The 17,515-nt window shown below is 42.4% G+C and overlaps 1 long non-coding RNA gene across 2 annotated transcripts in view; it reads right to left on the bottom strand.

The window, feature by feature from the left end:
- Nucleotides 1–422: 422 nt before the first annotated feature.
- LOC125157453 (uncharacterized) overlaps nt 423–17,515 on the bottom strand; it is a 31,954-nt gene continuing 14,861 nt past the window's right edge. The window contains exons 3-5 of one of the 2 annotated variants that reach the window (XR_007148974.1): nt 13,417–13,540; nt 2,305–2,495; nt 1,722–2,179 (exon numbers count right to left, since the gene is read on the bottom strand). This is a non-coding gene — a long non-coding RNA (uncharacterized LOC125157453). Of the gene's footprint in view, nt 566–1,721; nt 2,180–2,304; nt 2,496–13,416; nt 13,541–17,515 lie in introns of those variants that run through there. The other variant, XR_007148975.1, reaches the window with a different exon arrangement.

Genomic DNA, 17,515 nt, shown 5'->3' with positions numbered 1-17,515 from the left:
AGATGAAACTCCTACCTCCCCCAATAAAAAATAAAAGCACAATTCAATATAACTATGCCCAGATTTCTGCTGGCATAAGTTTGCACACTAATGTTTTACATAAAGGCCACCAGATCAATTAACATCCTGAGTGCTTAAAGGAGTGGGGTAGTGGGAAGTAGGTAATGGGCAAGAGTTTCACTCTCTCCCAACCCCCACAGCAACTATGTGAATGCCCCAGACACCACCTCCCTTCTCAGCAAACCTCAGATTTTCGGACCCCTTTAGTCTGTTCCCAGAAACCACAGGTGGTTTCTGCTTCTGTTGACCTTAAAAAACAAAGGAGCCAGTTATTTTTACCAGCAAAATGAATTTATTAGGAATAGCAGAGGAATTGCAATTCAGGACAAGCAAACTATGGCAAACCACAGGCAAACCCAGAGAACAGAGGAGAGGGTTCTGCTTTTACAGGGGAAGAGAGGAAGCTGGGAGGGGCTGTTTCACTGAGTTCTCACTGGCTGGGCTGTTGTTGAGCAAGGAGAAATTCTTCCTTCCTCAGGCTGGGGTACATATAGTAAGCTGCTTCCTGCAGGGAAATGTGAGATAGGCTTCTTACAGCAAGTGGTAATGTGTGAGAGGTCTCCCTTCAGGGCTTCCTGACTCCATTTTAAATGAGGTTTCCTTTACAGTAAAACCTTGGACTGCAAGTAACAGAAAAGCAAACATTTCTAATAAATTTTAACTTGATAAACAAGTGATGTCTTGCAATATGAGTAGTACAAGATGCTGAATATCACATGATCACAACTGAGCCAATGGTTCTTCCTCTCTCTCTCTCTCTCTCTCTCTCTCTCTCTCGCTGCAGGATTGTGGGTGATCACCTCTCATGCTCGGATGCTTGGTCTCAAGCCACGGTGTTTGGCAGAAATCAGTGATTTTTCAGAATGCTGGAAGGTGCCGATAACTGGCACTAGTGTATTTTTTGTCACTTCAAAGCACCTCTGGACAGTCCTTTCCTTCTGCATACAAGAAGAAGCATTGGAATGCTTTGCTTCATTCTAGGTCAGGCTGCCAGCAGACATAGCCCTTTCCTCTGCTGCCTTATTGCCAGTTACATTAAATACAGTATATGGCAAGAGTTCATTAATACTGTACTGTAGTCAACATCCATGCAAGCATATACAATGGCCCCCATGCAGAAAAAGGTTGAAAAGAAAGGCGGTAAGAAGGAAATGATTACGGTGGAAGTTAAGAAGGAATCATTGAGGGGTGCCTGGGTGGTTCCATCGGTTAAGTGTCCAACTTCAGCTCAGGTCATGATCTCACAGTTTGGTTTGTGAATTCAAGCCCTGCGTTGGGCTCTGTGCTGACAGCTCGGAGCCTGGAGCCTCCCTCGGATTCTGTGTTGTCCTCTCTCTCTGCCCCTCCCCTACCTATGCACTGTCTCTCTCAAAAAATAAACATTAAAAAAATTTTTTTTAAAAAGGAGAAACAGGGCACCTGGGTGGCTCAGTTGTGTAAGCGTCCGACTTCGGCTCAGGTCATGATCTCACAGTCCGTGGGTTCGAGCCCTGCGTCGGGCTCTGTGCTGACAGCTCAGAGCCTGGAGCCTGTTTCGGATTCTGTGTCTCCCTCTCTCTCTGACCCTCCCCCATTCATGCTCTGTCTCTCTCTGTCTCAAAAATAAATAAACGTTAAAAAAAATTTTTTAAATAAAAAAAAGAAGAAGGAAATCACTGAGAAGTACAAACGAGGTATGCAAGTGGCCAAAATTGCAAGACTTCATAAGAAGTCTACGTTGACCATTTGCACAATATTAAAGAAGAAAGAAGAAACAATGGGACTAGATGCAGCAAAAGGAGTCACGAGAATATCAAAGAAATGGCACGTATTCTGAAAAATGTAGAAAAGTTGCTTCTGGTTTGGATAAATGAGAAGCAACTAGCAGGTGATACAGTGACCAGGAACTTTTATCTGCAAGAAGGCAAAGGCCTTGTACACCAACCTCATAAGTAAACTGCCAGGTACATCAACAGAAAATTAAGAAGTCTTCAAGGCAAGCAGGGGATGGTTTGATAACTTTAAGAGGAGAGGTGGCATCCATAGCATTGTGAGGCATGGACAGGCTGTGAGTTCGGACGCTAAGGCAGCTGAGGCATTTGCTAGTGAGTTCCATAAGATCATGGTTTCCAAGTGTTACCTGCCGGAACAAGATTTTAACTGCAATGAGATAGGGCTTTTTTGGAAAGAGATGCCAAAGAGGACCTACATTAAAGAAGAAGAGAATGCAATGTCCGGTCACAAGTCCACAAAAGACCATCTCACCATCATGCTTTGTGCTAATGCAAGTGGAGATTTCAAAGTCAAGCCCTCGCTTGTGTATCATTCCAAGAATCCATGAGCCTTCAAGAAATGCAAGGTGCAGAAGACCCAGTTAAATGTTATGTGGAGGTCCAACAACAAGGCTTAGGTCACCTGGATCTTGTTCATTGAGTGGATCAACAAGGTCTTCAGTCCTGCAGTAAAGAAATACCTTTTAGGAAAGAATCTGCCCCTCAAAGCCTTGCTGGTTATGGATAATGCTCCTGCTCATACTCCAGGCTTTGAGGATGACTTACTGGAGGAATCTTAGTTCATTAAGGTCAGGTTCCTTCCTCCCAACACCACTCCAGTCCTCCAATCCATGGATCAGCCGGTCATTTTGAATTTTAAAAAGCTTTACACCAAAGCACTATTTCAGCAATGCTTCAAGGTGACTGAAGGAACAAATCTTACCCTCCAAGAGTTTTGGAAAAATCATTTCCACATTGTGAACTTCCTCAAGATCATCAATAAAGCCTGGGATGGGATCACCAAGAGAACCCTCATCTGCTTGGAGAAAACTGAGGCCTGATTGTGTTCTCAGACATGACTTAGAGAGGCCTGCTCATGAACAGGAGCCGCCAGTTGTCGATGAAATCATAACCCTGGGGAAGATCATGGGACTAGAGGTGAAAGAGGATAAGATTCAAGAGCTGGTGGAGGAACATGGCCCGGAGCTAACCACCATCAAACTGATGAATCTGCATTGTGAGCAACAGCAAGAGGTTATAGAGGAGATCTCATCTGCAGAGGAGGAGAAAAAGGTGGAGGAATCCCTCACTCCAAAGGAGATTAGGGAGATGTGTAAAATGTGGGAAACAGTGCAAAATTTTTATAGAAAAGCACCACCCAAATAAGGCTGTAGCAGTGCAAGCGATGAAATCTGTTTAACGACACTGCAATGTCACATTTCCACAAAATCCTCAAAAGGAGGCAAAAGCAAGTGTCATTGGATAGGTTCCTTGTTAAAGTTGCACAAAAAGAAAAAGATTCCATTGAGCCAATAGATAGCAGTGATTTCGTTAGTGATAGTGAAAGTCGTCCTACACAATAATCCTCCTCTCTCGTTTCCCTCACACCAGCCACGAAAGTTCTCAAAGGTAAGTGCAGGTTATTTATCTTTCTTTATATTTTATGTTTTATTATTTTGAAGTGTATTACAGTATTGTAATCATTTTTTATGAATATTTTTGGGTTGTGGGATGAATCATCTGAGTTTCCATTCTTTCTTATGGGGAAATTCGCTTTGATATAGAAGTGCTTTGGATTACAAGCATGTTTCCGAAATGGATTATGCTTGCAAACCAAGGTTTTACTGTATTTTCATATTTCCCCCTTTTGATCAAGGTCTTTCTTCAAAAGCATTGCTGAACAGGAATCAGGGTTGTGATTTTTTGGTGTTTTTTTTTTTTTTTCATATTTAGTGGTTTCGTCCCCTTGGTGCCAGAAAGGACCTTCCTTGATGGTCACAACCCATATAAAAGGGAAAGTGGATAGATTGGAAACCACTGAGGTCACGTTTGAGTAACAGGGAAGGGTAGGAGGGAGAACTGTCAGACATTTCCCCTCTGAGGTAAATGCTGAAGATCATCTTGAAGCACTAAGCTAGTATCACCCTATTAGGCATGTCGTTTCTACAAAGGTTTGACAGGCAATATGTATAAAGTTTAAAAATGATTACATGGGGTGCCTGAATGGCTCAGTCAGTTAAGTGTCTGACTTCGGCTCAGGTCATGATCTCACGGTTCATGGGTTCAAGCCCTGCACTGGGCTCTGTGCTGACAGCCTAGAGCCTGGAGCCTGCTTCAGATTCTGTGTCTCCCTATCTCTGCCCCTCCCCCCACTCACTCACTCACTCTCAAAAAATGAATATTTTTAAAATGTTTTAATAACAATAAAAATGACTAAACAGAGTAAGATGAGGAGCAGACATTCTACATAAAACTGTCCCAGCTTAAAAGGGGTCTTTTGGGTTTTTTGGTTTGGTTTTTTTTCAAATTTTTATTTAAATTCTACTTAGTTAACACAGTGCAATATTGGTTTCAGGGATAGAATTCACTGATTCATCACTTACATACAACACCCAATGGTCATCACAACAACTGCCCTCCTTAATGCCCATCACCCATCTAGCCCATCCCCCATCCCCCTCCCTCCATCAACCTTCAGTTCTCTATGTTAAGTCTCTTATCGTTTGTCTCTCTCTTTTTTATTTCCCTTCCCCTATGTTCATCTGTTTTGTTTCTTAAATTCTACATAAGAGTGAAATCATATGTTATTTGTCTTTCTCTGACTGACTTATTTCACTTAGCATAATATCCTCTAGCTCCATCCACATAGGAGCAAATGGCAAGATTTCATTCTTTCTGATGGCTGAGTAATATTCCATTGTGTGTGTGTATATATATGTGTGTGTCCAGTGTGTGTGTGTGTGTGTGTGTGTGTGTGTACACACACACACATACATATATGTCATCTTCATCCATTCATCAGTTGATGAACATTTGGACTCTCCATAATTTGGCTATTATTGATAATGCTGCTATAAACATCAGAGTACATGACCCATTTGAATCAGTATTTTTGTATCCTTTAGGTAAATACCTAGTAGTGCAATTGCTGGGTTGTAGGGCAGTTCTATTTTTAGCTTTTTGAGGACACTCCATACTGTTTTCCAGAGTGAACGCACCAGTTTGCATTCCCACCAACAGTGCAAAAGGGTTCCCTTTTCTCTGCATCCTCACCAACACCTGTTGTTTCTTGTGTTGTTAAATTTTAGCCATTCTGACAGGTGTGAGGTGGTATCTCATTGTGGTTTTGATTTGTATTTCCCTGATGGTGAGCGATCTTGAGCATTGTTTCATGTGTCTGTTAGTCATCTGGATGTCTTCTTTGGAAAAATGTCTATTCATGTCTTCTGCCCATTTCTTCACTGGGTTATTTGTTTTTTGGGTGTTGAGTTTGATTAAGCTCTTTGTAGATTTTGGATACTAGCCCTTTGTCTTCTATGTCATTTGCAAATATCCTCTCCCATTCCACAGGCTGCCTTTTAGTTTTGCTGATTGTTTCCTTCAGTGTTCAGAAGCTTTTTATCTTGATGAGGTCCCAATAGTTCATTTTTGCTTTTGTTTCCCTTGACTCCAGCAATGTATCTAGTAAGAAGTTGGTATGGCCAAGGTCAAAGAGGTTGCTGCCTGTGCTCTCCTCTAGGATTTTGAAGGTTTCCTGCCTCACATTTAGGTCTTTCATCTATTTTGAATTTATTTTTGTGTATGGTGTAAGAAAGTGGTGTGGTCCAGTTTCATTCTTATGCATGTTGCTGTCAAGTTTTCCCAATATCATTTGTTGAAAAGACCATCTTTCAACAAAGGATATTCTTTCCTGCTTTGTCAAAGGTTAGTTGACCATATAGTTGTGGGTCCATTTCTGGGTTTTCTATTCTGTTCCACTGATATATGTGTTTGCTTTTGTGCCAGTACCATACTGTCTTGATGACTACAGCTTTATAATATAGCTTGAGGGGCACCTGGGTGGCTCAGTTGGTTAAGTGTCCAACTTCGGCTCAGGTCATAATCTCATGGCTTGTGAGTTCAAGCCCTGCATCAGGCTCTCTGCTGTCAGCACAGAGCCTGCTTCGAATCCTCTATCCCTCTCTCTCTCTGCCCCTCCCCCACTGGCTTTCTCTCTCTCTCTCTCTCTCTCTCTCTCTCAAAATAAATAAACTTTAAAAAATAATAATAATATAGCTTGAAATCTAGAATCATGATGCCTCCAGTTTTGTTTTTCTTTTTCAGGATTACTTTGGCTCTTTGGGGTCTTTTGTAGTCCTATATAAATTTTAGAATTATTTGTTCTAACTCTGTGAAAAATGCTGGTGGTATTTTGATGGGGATCGCATTAAATGTGTAGATTGCTTTAGGTAGCATAGACATTTTAACAATGTTTGTTCTGGGGCACCTAGGTGGCTCCGCCGGTTAAGCGTCTGACTCTTGATCTCGGGTCATGTCATGATCTCATGGTTTGTGAGACTGAGCCCCATGTCAGGCTCTGTGCTGACAGCCTGGAGCCTGCTTGGGATTCTCTCTCTCCCTCTCTCTTTGCCCTCCCCCTGCTTCTTGGGATTCTCTCTCCCTCTCTCTCTCTCTCTCTCTCTCTGCCCCTCCCCTGCTTGTGTGTGCATTCTCTCTCTCTCAAAATAAATAAACTTAAAAAAAAAACATAAGTTCAAAAAAAAACTAAGAAAAAAAATGTTTGTTCTTCCAATCCATGAGCATGGAATGCTCTTCCATTTCTTTGTGTCCTCTTCAATTTCTTTTACCAGTGTTCTATAATTTTCAGAGTACAGATCTTTTACCCTCTTTGGTTAGCTTTATTCCTAAGCATCTAACTGTTTTTGGTGCAATTGCAAACGGTATCAATTCCTTGATTTCTTTCTCTCCTGCTTCGTTATTGGTGTATAGAAATGCAACCGATTTCTGTACTTTGATTTTATATCCTATGACTTTGCTGAACTCATGTATTAGTTCTAGCAATTTTTTGGTGAAGTCTTTTGGGTTTTCTACATAGAGTATCATGTCATCTGTAAATAGTGAACGCCTCTCTTCTTCCTTGCGAATCTGGATGCCTTTTATTTCTTTTTGTTGTCAGATCACTGAGGCTGACTTCCAATACTGTGTTAAATAGTAATGATGAGGGGCGCCTGGGTGGCGCAGTCGGTTAAGCGTCCGACTTCAGCCAGGTCACGATCTCGCGGTCCGGGAGTTCGAGCCCCGCGTCAGGCTCTGGGCTGATGGCTCAGAGCCTGGAGCCTGTTTCTGATTCTGTGTCTCCCTCTCTCTCTGCCCCTCCCCCATGCTCGCTCGCGCACTCTCTCTCTCTCAAAAATAAACATTAAGAAATTTTTAAAAACCCAAAACTTTCAGTCTTGCAACTTTTTTTTCTTTTTAAGCTTACGTAAGTTTAAGTAATATCTACACCCAACGTGGGACTAGAACTCACGACCCCGAGATCAAGGGTCATATGTTCTTCCGACTGAGCCAGCCGGGCACCCCATAGTGCACCTTCTTTAACAATTATTGGTAGGGGCGCCTGGGTGGCGCAGTCGGTTAGGCGTCCAACTTCAGCCAGGTCATGATCTCGCGGTCCGGGAGTTCGAGCCCCGCGTCAGGCTCTGGGCTGACGGCTCAGAGCCTGGAGCCTGTTTCCGATTCTGTGTCTCCCTCTCTCTCTGCCCCTCCCCCGTTCATGCTCTGTCTCTCTCTGTCCCAAAAATAAAATAAAACGTTGAAAAAAAAAATTTTAAAAAAAAATAGTAATGATGAGAGTGGACATCCTTGTCTTATTCCTGTAAAGTGGTCTTTTCTAAAAGCCTTACAAAGAGAAGCTAGCTCATTTGTATTTTCCTTGGGTTCAGGGGAACAAAAAATATTTAAATAGCGAAGAATAGGGACGCCTGGGTGGCTCAGTCCGTTAAGAGTCCAGGTCTGAATTTTGGCTCAGGTCATGATCTCATGGTTCATGGGTTTGAGCGCCACATCAGGCTCCACACAGAGCCTGCTTGTAATTCTTTCTCCCTCTCTCTCTGACCCTCCCTCCTCCCCCCCCCCCCCGCTTGCACGCTCACCCTCTCTCTCAAAAATAAACTTTTAAAAAAATAAATAGGGAAGAACAGATCAAAGTTTCTGGTATGTCAGATCCAACAGTCAGAAAGGTTCCCTTTTTGCAACAGATTGGGCCATGAAAGAAAGGGAGAAAATAAGGTAAGAAGCAGCAGCAAGAAAAAGGTATACAGGTCTGGCCCAGTCATCTTGGGAAAGCTGTCTCCTTCAGCTGTCGTCTGCTTCAATTCCTGGAAATCTTTATTTCCAGGTCATCAGCTGACATGCAGATCTAGTCAGGGTTTGGTGCTTTCTTTGGATGTGACACATGGGGGGCGGTGCCTGGCTGGCTCAGTCGGAAAAGCATGCAACTCTTGATCTCGGGGTTGTGAGTTCAAGCCCCACATTGGGTGTAGAGATTACTTAAAAAATAAAATCTTTAAAAAAAAAAAAAAGGTGTGACACATGGATCCAAGAGTCATTTCCTTGGAGTTTGGCAGCAGAAGGGTTGGTTAACAGTACCTGATAGGGGCCTTTCCAACAGGGCTGAAGAGAGTCTTTCTGGAAATGTATTTTCCAATAGGTGAAATCTCTAGGCTGCAAGGCATGATGCTTAAGGTCTTTGTCTCCCAGGGACACACTGTGGAAATATTGTTCTACTAAAGCATAGTTATTCTCAACAGAAGCAATTAGGCCTTTTCAATACTGAAGTATATCCTCCTTTACCATTTGTGGATCGAAAGAAGCAGGAGCCAAGTACACTGGCCATGATGTGATTATCTCAAACGGTGAGAGTTTATAAGTTCCAATAGAGATAGACCTGAGATTTAGAAAAACTAATGGCAGTGCTTTTGTCCAGTGTATTTGAAGGGTCTCTACATATTCTTCTTAAGGATGTCATTAGTGTGTTTGACTAGCCCTGATGATTAAGGATAGTAAGCACAGTGGAAGTGTTGTAACACTGGCCAAACAGCACAGACCTGTTGAAGCGTTCCCTGGTCACTATGAAGTTCAAGAGGGATCCCCCAGGTAGGGATGATCTTTTCTAGTAGGATTTTAGCCACAAAGTGGCAGTCCAGTGAGAAAACATACAAACCATTACCAAAACATAGTTATATGCATGAGATTGGGAGAAGCTGAATAAAACCCATCTGCCAAACTTTGAGTGGTCCATTGGGCAAATTAAAGTGTCGAGGAACAATGCAGACAGGTTTTCCTGAATCGTATTTCAGGCAGGTGGGGCAAGCAAAGTAGGCATTCTATGGCCTTGCTAATATTTACCCACTAGTATTGGCCCCAAAGGCCTCATAAATGTTTTCATTTTCATCAGAAGACCAATGACTGGATACATGTACAGTAGTCGTAATGGAAACTTTAGAGTCTCTGGCAACACTGGATTATTATTTGGTCCAACCCAGAGTTTTCTTTTCTTAATCGAACTAACAGTTATTAGGTTTCCAATATTGATTTTCCTTTCTGGGGCTGACTGTTGGGCATCTCTAGTCAATTTCTGAGATTATCATTTGTGCGGGGGATATCCCTTTGGATCATGACAGAAGTCTGGTTGTTAGTTCCTTTGAGAGCAGTGTTCTTTGTGGAAATATCAATAAGGTGGTTTCCTCCGGCCTGTAAGGAATCCAGTTTGGAATGTGCAGGGATCTTGATACTGGCCAAAGGATCTGGCAAGAGTATGGCACCTAATAATCCCTGAATATTAAGGCCATTTTTAATTTTGTCCCCACTGTACGTGAGGGAGCCTCACTATTTCTATAGCATCCCAAAGTCAGGAGCTACCCCAAAGGCCTACATACTGTTGGTATAGATATTTGCAGTTTTTCCCTTGGCTAAAATGCAGGTCCAAGCAAGAACATATCATTCAACCTGTCGGGCCAAGGTAGCTGAGGGCAAAGCTGCTGCCTTGAGAACTTCAAAAAAAATTGTAATAGCATACCCAACATAGTATTTGCCATTTTCACCTTTTAAATAAGAACTACTGGTAAACCACAAGAAGCTCACTTTATCCAAAGAAGTTTGCTATAAGCCAACACAGGGAGTCATGAGTACTGTCCACAGAGAAGGAAGAATGGTGGCAGGGTTAAGATCATTACCACAAGAGAGTTTGGAATCCAATTTGCACAGTGGTCAGCCAGCCTGAGAAAACCTTGTAATTGGCTTAGTTTGGAGAAACTCAGGATGCCATGAAGTCTAACTGGATCTAAATGTAGTCTTTGTTCTGAACTCAGGTGCCTCAAATATCAAACCAGAGTCTGAGTAAACTGCAGTGTCTCCTGGGAAGCTTTGTGTCCCTTTAAGGCTAACAGCCTGAACTGGTGAAGGCTGTCTTCCTGCAAAGCCACCTGAGAAGGGGAGCAGAGAAGCAAGTCACCTAAGTATTGTAATAAAGCAGAACTTCCAGGTAACTTGATATCAGCTAAATCCACTTTTAAGGTTTGGGAGAAGTAGGAAGGACTTTCAGTAAAACCCTGGGGCATTACTGTACAAATACACTGTTTTCCTTCCCCAAAAGGCAAAGAGATATTGACTGGCCTTATCCACAAAGAAATCAATCACAGTGAAAAATCTGATGGAGCAAATAAAAGACGTTGCAGGGTCATCTGATTCACCTAGTTGGCAATTTTAGTTGTTGCTATCAAATTCTAGAATTACTTCCCCCTTTCAGGAGAAAAAAAAATTGCAATATGATATTTTTCTACGAAATCTCAGCCCAATAAATGAATAGGGCAGAGGAACTAAGAAGAAGGAGTATCTCTCAAAGGGTCTAAACAAGAAGGAATTGTTTTAAAGATAGGAACCTATTGGGACGCCTGGGTGGCTCAGTAGGTTGAGCATCTGACTTCGGCTCAGGTCATGATATCATGGTTTGAGTTCAAGCGCTGCATCGGGCTCTATGCTGACAGCTAAGAGCCTGGAGCCTGCTTCAGATTCTGTGTCTTCCCTCTCTTCTGCCTCTCCCCGGCTCACGCTCTGTCTCTCTCTCTCTCTCTCTCTCTCTCTCTCTCTCACTCAAAAATAAATAAACATTAAAAAATTTTTTTAAAAAAGACAGGAACCTGTTGAGGTTTATTAGAGACCCCCACTACTTGAAATATTTAAGTACTCTGAGCAGGGGCTGTTTTTTTTTTTTAATTTTTTTTCAACGTTTTTTATTTATTTTTGGGACAGAGAGAGACAGAGCATGAACGGGGGAGGGGCAGAGAGAGAGGGAGACACAGAATCAGAAACAGGCTCCAGGCTCCGAGCCATCAGCCCAGAGCCCGACGCGGGGCTCGAACTCACGGACCGCGAGATCATGACCTGGCTGAAGTCAGCCGCTTAACCGACTGCGCCACCCAGGCGCCCCAGCAGGGGCTGTTTAAACAGTGGGGTTGTGGGCTGCCTGGGTGGTTCATTCAGTTACGCGTCTGACTCTTGGTTTCAGTTCAGGTCATAATCTCACAGTTTGTGAGTTCAAGCCCCACATTGGGCTCTATGCTGACAGCACAGAGCCTGCCTGAGATTCTCTCCCTCCCCCCGACCTCCCTTCCTCCGCCCCTCCCCTGCTTGCTCTCTCTCTCTCTCTCAAAAATAAATAAACAAAAAAAATTTAAACAGTGGAGTTGAGCACTGAGAGTGTACGTCTGGTGTCATAAGGACAGAGAGAGATCATCCCAAATCTGGAGAGTTTTTCCTCCAAGTTGGTGAAGAAGAAGGATTGAGAAAAGCCTCTGCAGTTCTTTTGAGTCCTGTAGTTGGGAGTTTGGAGGACACTGAAAGGTCAGTTAGAGGGCTGAAGGCACCTGCAACGCTTATGTTTGGAACAATCTTCCTTCCAATGTCCTGTTTGTTTGCAATAATCGCAGAGACCAGGAGAGGGTTGGTTTTGTTTTATGGGCCTCCGTTTGTTGGGAGTTGAAAATTAAGGATTTTAGTGGTCTTCCTTGTAGTTGACTTCTCTAGGGTGTGGGTGGGCCAGTTTGCTAAAATGACTAAATCTGCGTGGACAGTGTCCCATTCCATCCTAGCCCTTTTAACTTACAAGACGAAAATCCCAGTTCAGCGCTTTAATGAATACAGAGTTGAAGGGTAGCTGAGTGGATTCAACATCCATAGGGAGACCAGAATATTCCTTAATAACAGTTTAGAGATGACAGTAATAGTCGTGCACAGGTTCATGGGTTTCTGGGAGCGAGTCTCAATCTTATTCCAATCAACAGTTTTGGGAAAGCCCTAGGGAGCCAGGTAAAGTCATTTAGCAATTTCCCAGCCTGATCATATAAAAAGGCATGGGGTTGATCTCTCATTTAAAGTTCTAAAGATTTTTCAGGATCATCCCAATTAGCTGTTTTCATCCAGCGTTGGGCCTGGCCTTTTCCAACAAGCATGTGAACTAGCTGGTACAAATCTGAGGAACCTGGTTGGTAGGTCTGGATGACTATATTAAATTCCTTGTCAAATCTAAAAGGATCGTCAGTAACTCCAGCAAAATCTTTCACTATGGCTCATAGTTCAGCCTTAGTCCAGGGGACATGGGAAAGAAATTAGGGGCTTAGCATCAGGATTGTCCAAGAGTTTAATTTTAAAGGGGCAGGTTCTAATGAGTTCAGAGAAGGGAGAGGGAAGAGGTTCAGAGACAAAGGGGAAGTTCACTGAGAGAAATAGAATGAGGAAGCAGAGGATGTAAAGGAGGTGGGGACAGAGACAAAGAGGACAAAAGGGAAGAAAGAGCCCCCAAAAGGTTTTTTGCATTCTTTCTATTATTTGTTCACCTTGGTTAATTTAAAATGGTTTTTGTAGAAACAAGATTTTAGAGTCTTGGATACTCTTGGAAGCGTCAAGATATTAATTGAAATAGGTGTCCCATTCAGTTTGTTTTATTTTAGAGCTTCGAATTTGGTTCTAAGAAAGTTTGGGAAGAGGTGTGCCTGGGTGGCTCAGTCAGCTAAGCATCCAATTTTGACTCAGGTTCGTGAGCTGGAGCCCCATGTGGGGCTCTGTGCTTACAGTGATGAGCCTGCTCTGGATTCTCTCTGTCTGTCTCTCTCTCTCTTCTGTGGATTCTCTCTGTCTCTATCTATCTCTCTCTCTCTCTCTCTCTCTCTCTCTCTCAAAAATAAATATTAAAAAAAAAGTTTGGGAAGATCAAAAGTTCCCCATAACAGCCAATGGAGTCCTAAGTTATTCTGTGTTAACCTGGCCCAATTAGTTAAAAATGCACATGAGGAAGTACCATAGTTTTTAAACATAAAAACTGGCTGGGGTCCCAAAAGGAGGACCCTCCTGAGAAAATTTAGCAGATTGAGATCCCATTACTCAAAAGAAGGTTCAGGAAACAGATTACTCACCAGGAAAGACAACACCTTCACACACACACACACACACACACACACACACACACACACACACACAATTTTAACAGATCCAGAATAAAGTCGGAGAGCTCAACCGAAAGCAGGGAGCTCGGATCCGAGAAGAGACTTACCAAACTGAAAGGAAGCAGAGAGTGCTAGGCACTCAAGTGGGTACTTCACATGGTTCTGAGGGTCATTAGTTCCTCAGGGGTTCATCTCTTTTGGGTCCCATCTGGGTCACTGTATAATGTTGACCTTAAAAAACAAAAGAGCCAGTTATTTTACCAGCAAAATGACTTTACTCAGATATAGCAGAGGAATTGCAATTCAGGGCAGGAAAACTACGGTTAACAGGCAGATCCGGAAAACAGCAGAGAGGGGCCAGCTGTTACAGGGGAAAGGAGGAAGCTGGGAGGGGCTATTCCACTGCATTCTCACTGACCAGGTTGTTGCTGGACAAGAAGAAAATCTTCCTCCTGCTGGTGTAAGTAAGCTGCTCCCTCTTGGGGAGTGTGAGATAGGCTTCTTCCAGCAACTGGTAATGCATGAGAGCTGCCCCTTCAGGACTTCCTGACTCCATGATAATTTTTTTTCATGTTTATTATTTTGAGAGACAGAGGGCAAGCAGCAGAAGGGTCAGAGAGAAAGGGAGACACAGAACACAAAATAGGCTCCAGGCTCCGAGCTGTCAGCACAGAGGCCGACGCGGGGCTTGAACCCACTTACTGCGAGATGATGACCTAAGCTGAAATCAGACACTTAACCAACTGAGTCACCCAGGTGCCCCCAACTCCATTTTAAATGAAGTTTCCTTTATTTCCACACTTCCCACTTTAAAGTCTCCAAACTTTTTCCAAGTCCTTCCTCCCAATCAAGATGTACCTGTTCATTCCCTCACAACTTCACAAGGTGTCAGTGCTGTAATTCAGGGCTAAGGCACACTAGTATTTTGATGATTTTGTTTCCCATGTGCCCCACATAAGAGTTTCCAGGAATGTATTATAAAGGATATTAAGTCAGCAAATATTGTTTAGGGGCCTAGTGTGAACCTTGCATTGTGCTAGATCCTATAACACTGGACCAAGGACAGAAAATTTGCCACAGTCGGTCTATCCAGCCTACTACCCACTTGCTAACATTATCAACAAAAAAACGTTCTCTGGAAAATGTTCCACAAAGAAGGAACATTCATACAACCTTTCTAGCAGGCAATTTAGCCAACCGTAAAAAAAAAACTTTAAAATTTTTACATAAGCTTTGACTCTGTAATTTTACTAAGAATTTATACTAAGGAAGTAATCAGAGATACACACAAAGGTGCAAGTGCAATGATGTGTATTGCGGTAGTATTTATAGTACTGAAAACAATCTAAATATCCAAAATAGAGGACTGGGTAAATAATTCATTCAGTGTCCACATGATAGAATATTGTATATACATTAAAGTACTATTAATACAAGACTCTTGAAAGACAAGAAAAATCTATTGCTGACTGTGAAATTTCTGTTTTAATTTTACGCACAGAAAAAAACTGAAAAGATAAACCTTAAATGTTGAAAAAAATGGTTATCTCAAATTGATAGGATTATCAATGACCTTTTTTGAACTCCATGTTCTAAATTTTCCACAAGAAACAATCTTTTTTAGTTGGAAAAAATGAAAGTTACCTATGTTTTTAATGTTTAATGTTTATTTTTGAGAAAGAGAAAGAATGTGAGCAGGGTGAGGGGCAGGGGGGAGGAGAGGATCCAAAGAGGGTCCTGTATGGACAGCAGAGAGCCTGATGTGGGACTCGAACTCAAGAACCGCGAGATCATAACCTGAGCTGAAGTCAGATGCTTAAACCAACTGAGCCACCCAGGCACCCCTATTTTTTAAATTTGATACTCCTGGAGAAGGACTGTTTGTCTTCTTTATATAACATTAAGGAGTAACAGTATTCCCAGCTTCTCCTGATGTAGCCATTTATAGTTTTGCATTTATAAATGTGTCTAACGCTTTTAATCCTTTGACTTCTGGTTAGTAACTTCCTGTACTATTATTTTCTCAAAATAATTACATTCAAAGAAGATTGCAAGAAGTGTACAGGGAAGTCCCATGCACTGTTTCCTCAGTAGCCCCTAATGTTAGCATCTTATACAACTATAGTGAGCTCCTAATGCTAGCATCTTACGTAACTATAGTGCAATATCAAAATCAAGAAATTGGGGCGCCTGGGTGGCTCAGTTGGTTGAGTGTCCAACTCTTGATTTCAGCTCAGGTCATGATCCAAGGGTAGTGGGATCAAGCCCTGCATCAGGCTCCATGCTGAGCACTGAGCCTCTCTTTCTCTCCCTTTACCCCTCACCCTGCTCACATGCTCTCTCTCTCTCTCTCTCTCTAAACTAAAAAAAAAAAAAAAACTTTTAATTAAAAAAAAAAAACAAGAGAGGTGCTTGGGTAGGTTAAATGTCTGACTTCGGCTCAGGTTATGACCTCCTGGTTCATGAGTTCAAGCCCTGCATCCAGCTCTGTGCTGACAGCTCAGAGCCTGGAGCCTGCTTCAGATTCTGTGTCTCCCTCTCTCTATGCCCCTCCCCTGCTCACACTCTGTCTCTCTCTCTCTCTCTCTCTCTCTCTAAAAAATAAACGTTTAAAAAAATTTTTAAATCTCCTAATGGCAAAAGCCATAAATTTTTAAAAACAAATAAATAAATAAGAAATTGACATTGGTATAATCCTCCTTGCTTATTCAGATTTTACCAGTTATAAATGTACTCATTTATGTCTGAGTGTATGGGGCGGTGGGTGTTTAATTCTATATAATTCTATCATACATATAGCCTTGCATAACCACCACCACAATCAAGATAAAGAACATTTTCATCACAACAAGGATCCCTCGTGTTACCCTTTTATAGCCGCACTTACCTCCCTCCCTCTCCAATTCCCCAACCCTTAGCAACCACTAAATATCCATCACTATAATTCTGTCATTTCAAGAATGTTATGCAAATAGAATCACACAAGTTATAACCTTTTCAAATTAGCCTTTTTCACTCAGAATAACTGTCTAGAGATTCATCCAGGTTGTCACAAGTGTCAATAGTTTGTTCCTTTTTCTTGTTAAGTAGTATTTCTAGGTATGGATATACTAGTTTGTGTGACCATTCATTCATGGAAGGGCATCTGGGCCGTATTCCAGTTTTGAGCTATTACAAATAAAATTTCTATGGACATTCACATTTTACTATTTTTTTTTAATTTTTAATTTATGTCATCCAAAAACCCAAGAAAGCCTCCTCCTCCTATATACCAGGACTTGTTGAATGAATCTATGTTTGCCTTACTAATACTGGCACAGTTTTGTGAGAAAAAAAGCTAGATTAAGAAAAGACCAAGGAGGGGCAGCAGGATGGCTCAAGTCAGTTAAGTGTCTGAATTTGGCTCAGGTCATAATCTCCCAGTTTGTGAGTTCAAGCCCCACATGGGGCCCTGTGCTGACAGCACAGAGCCCGCTTAAGATCCTGTCTCCCTCTCTCTGTGTCCCTCCCCTGCTCACACTCTGGCTCTCTCAAAAATAAAAATAAACATTTAAAAAAGAAAGAAAGATGGGGCGCCTGGGTAGCTCAGTCGGTTAAGCGTTGGACTTCGGCTCAGGTCGTGTTCTTACTGTTCGTGGTTCAAGCCCCACACGGGGCTCTGTGCTGACAGCTCGGAGCCTGGAGCCTGCTTCTGATTCTGTGTCTCCCTCTCTCTCTGGCCCTCCCCCACTCACTCTGTCTCTCAAAAATAAATAAACATTAAAAAAATTTTTAAAAGAAAGGAAAGAATATGGAGTTATACCATATTTTCTCTGTGAATTATACATTTTAATGTACTTGTCTCTGCCCCTTGACTATGAACTACATGGAGGCAGGGATCATGACTAAATTGCCTCTCCTAGCACAGGGCATAGGACCTAGCATAGACTAGGTGTTTAGAAAATGTTAGGATGTCTTGGGGAGGGTGAGGCTCAAGGATAGATGTTTGTAACAAACTCCACAGGGGTGCCTGGGTGGCTCAGTCAGTTGAGCGTCCAACTTCGGCTCAGGTCATGATCTCGCGGTCTGTGAGTTCAAGCCCCACGTCGGGCTCTGTGCTGACAGCTCAGAGCCTGGAGCCTGCTTCGGATTCTGTGTCTCCCTCTCTCTCTGCCCCTCCCCTGCTCGTGTTCTGTCTCTCTATCAAAAATAAATAAACATTAAAAA

This window comes from Prionailurus viverrinus, chromosome X, assembly GCF_022837055.1.
Source record: "Prionailurus viverrinus isolate Anna chromosome X, UM_Priviv_1.0, whole genome shotgun sequence".
Taxonomy (NCBI): domain Eukaryota; kingdom Metazoa; phylum Chordata; class Mammalia; order Carnivora; family Felidae; genus Prionailurus; species Prionailurus viverrinus.
Note: the sequence above shows the minus strand (reverse complement) of the source record. Positions and strands in the feature narration are given on the sequence as shown.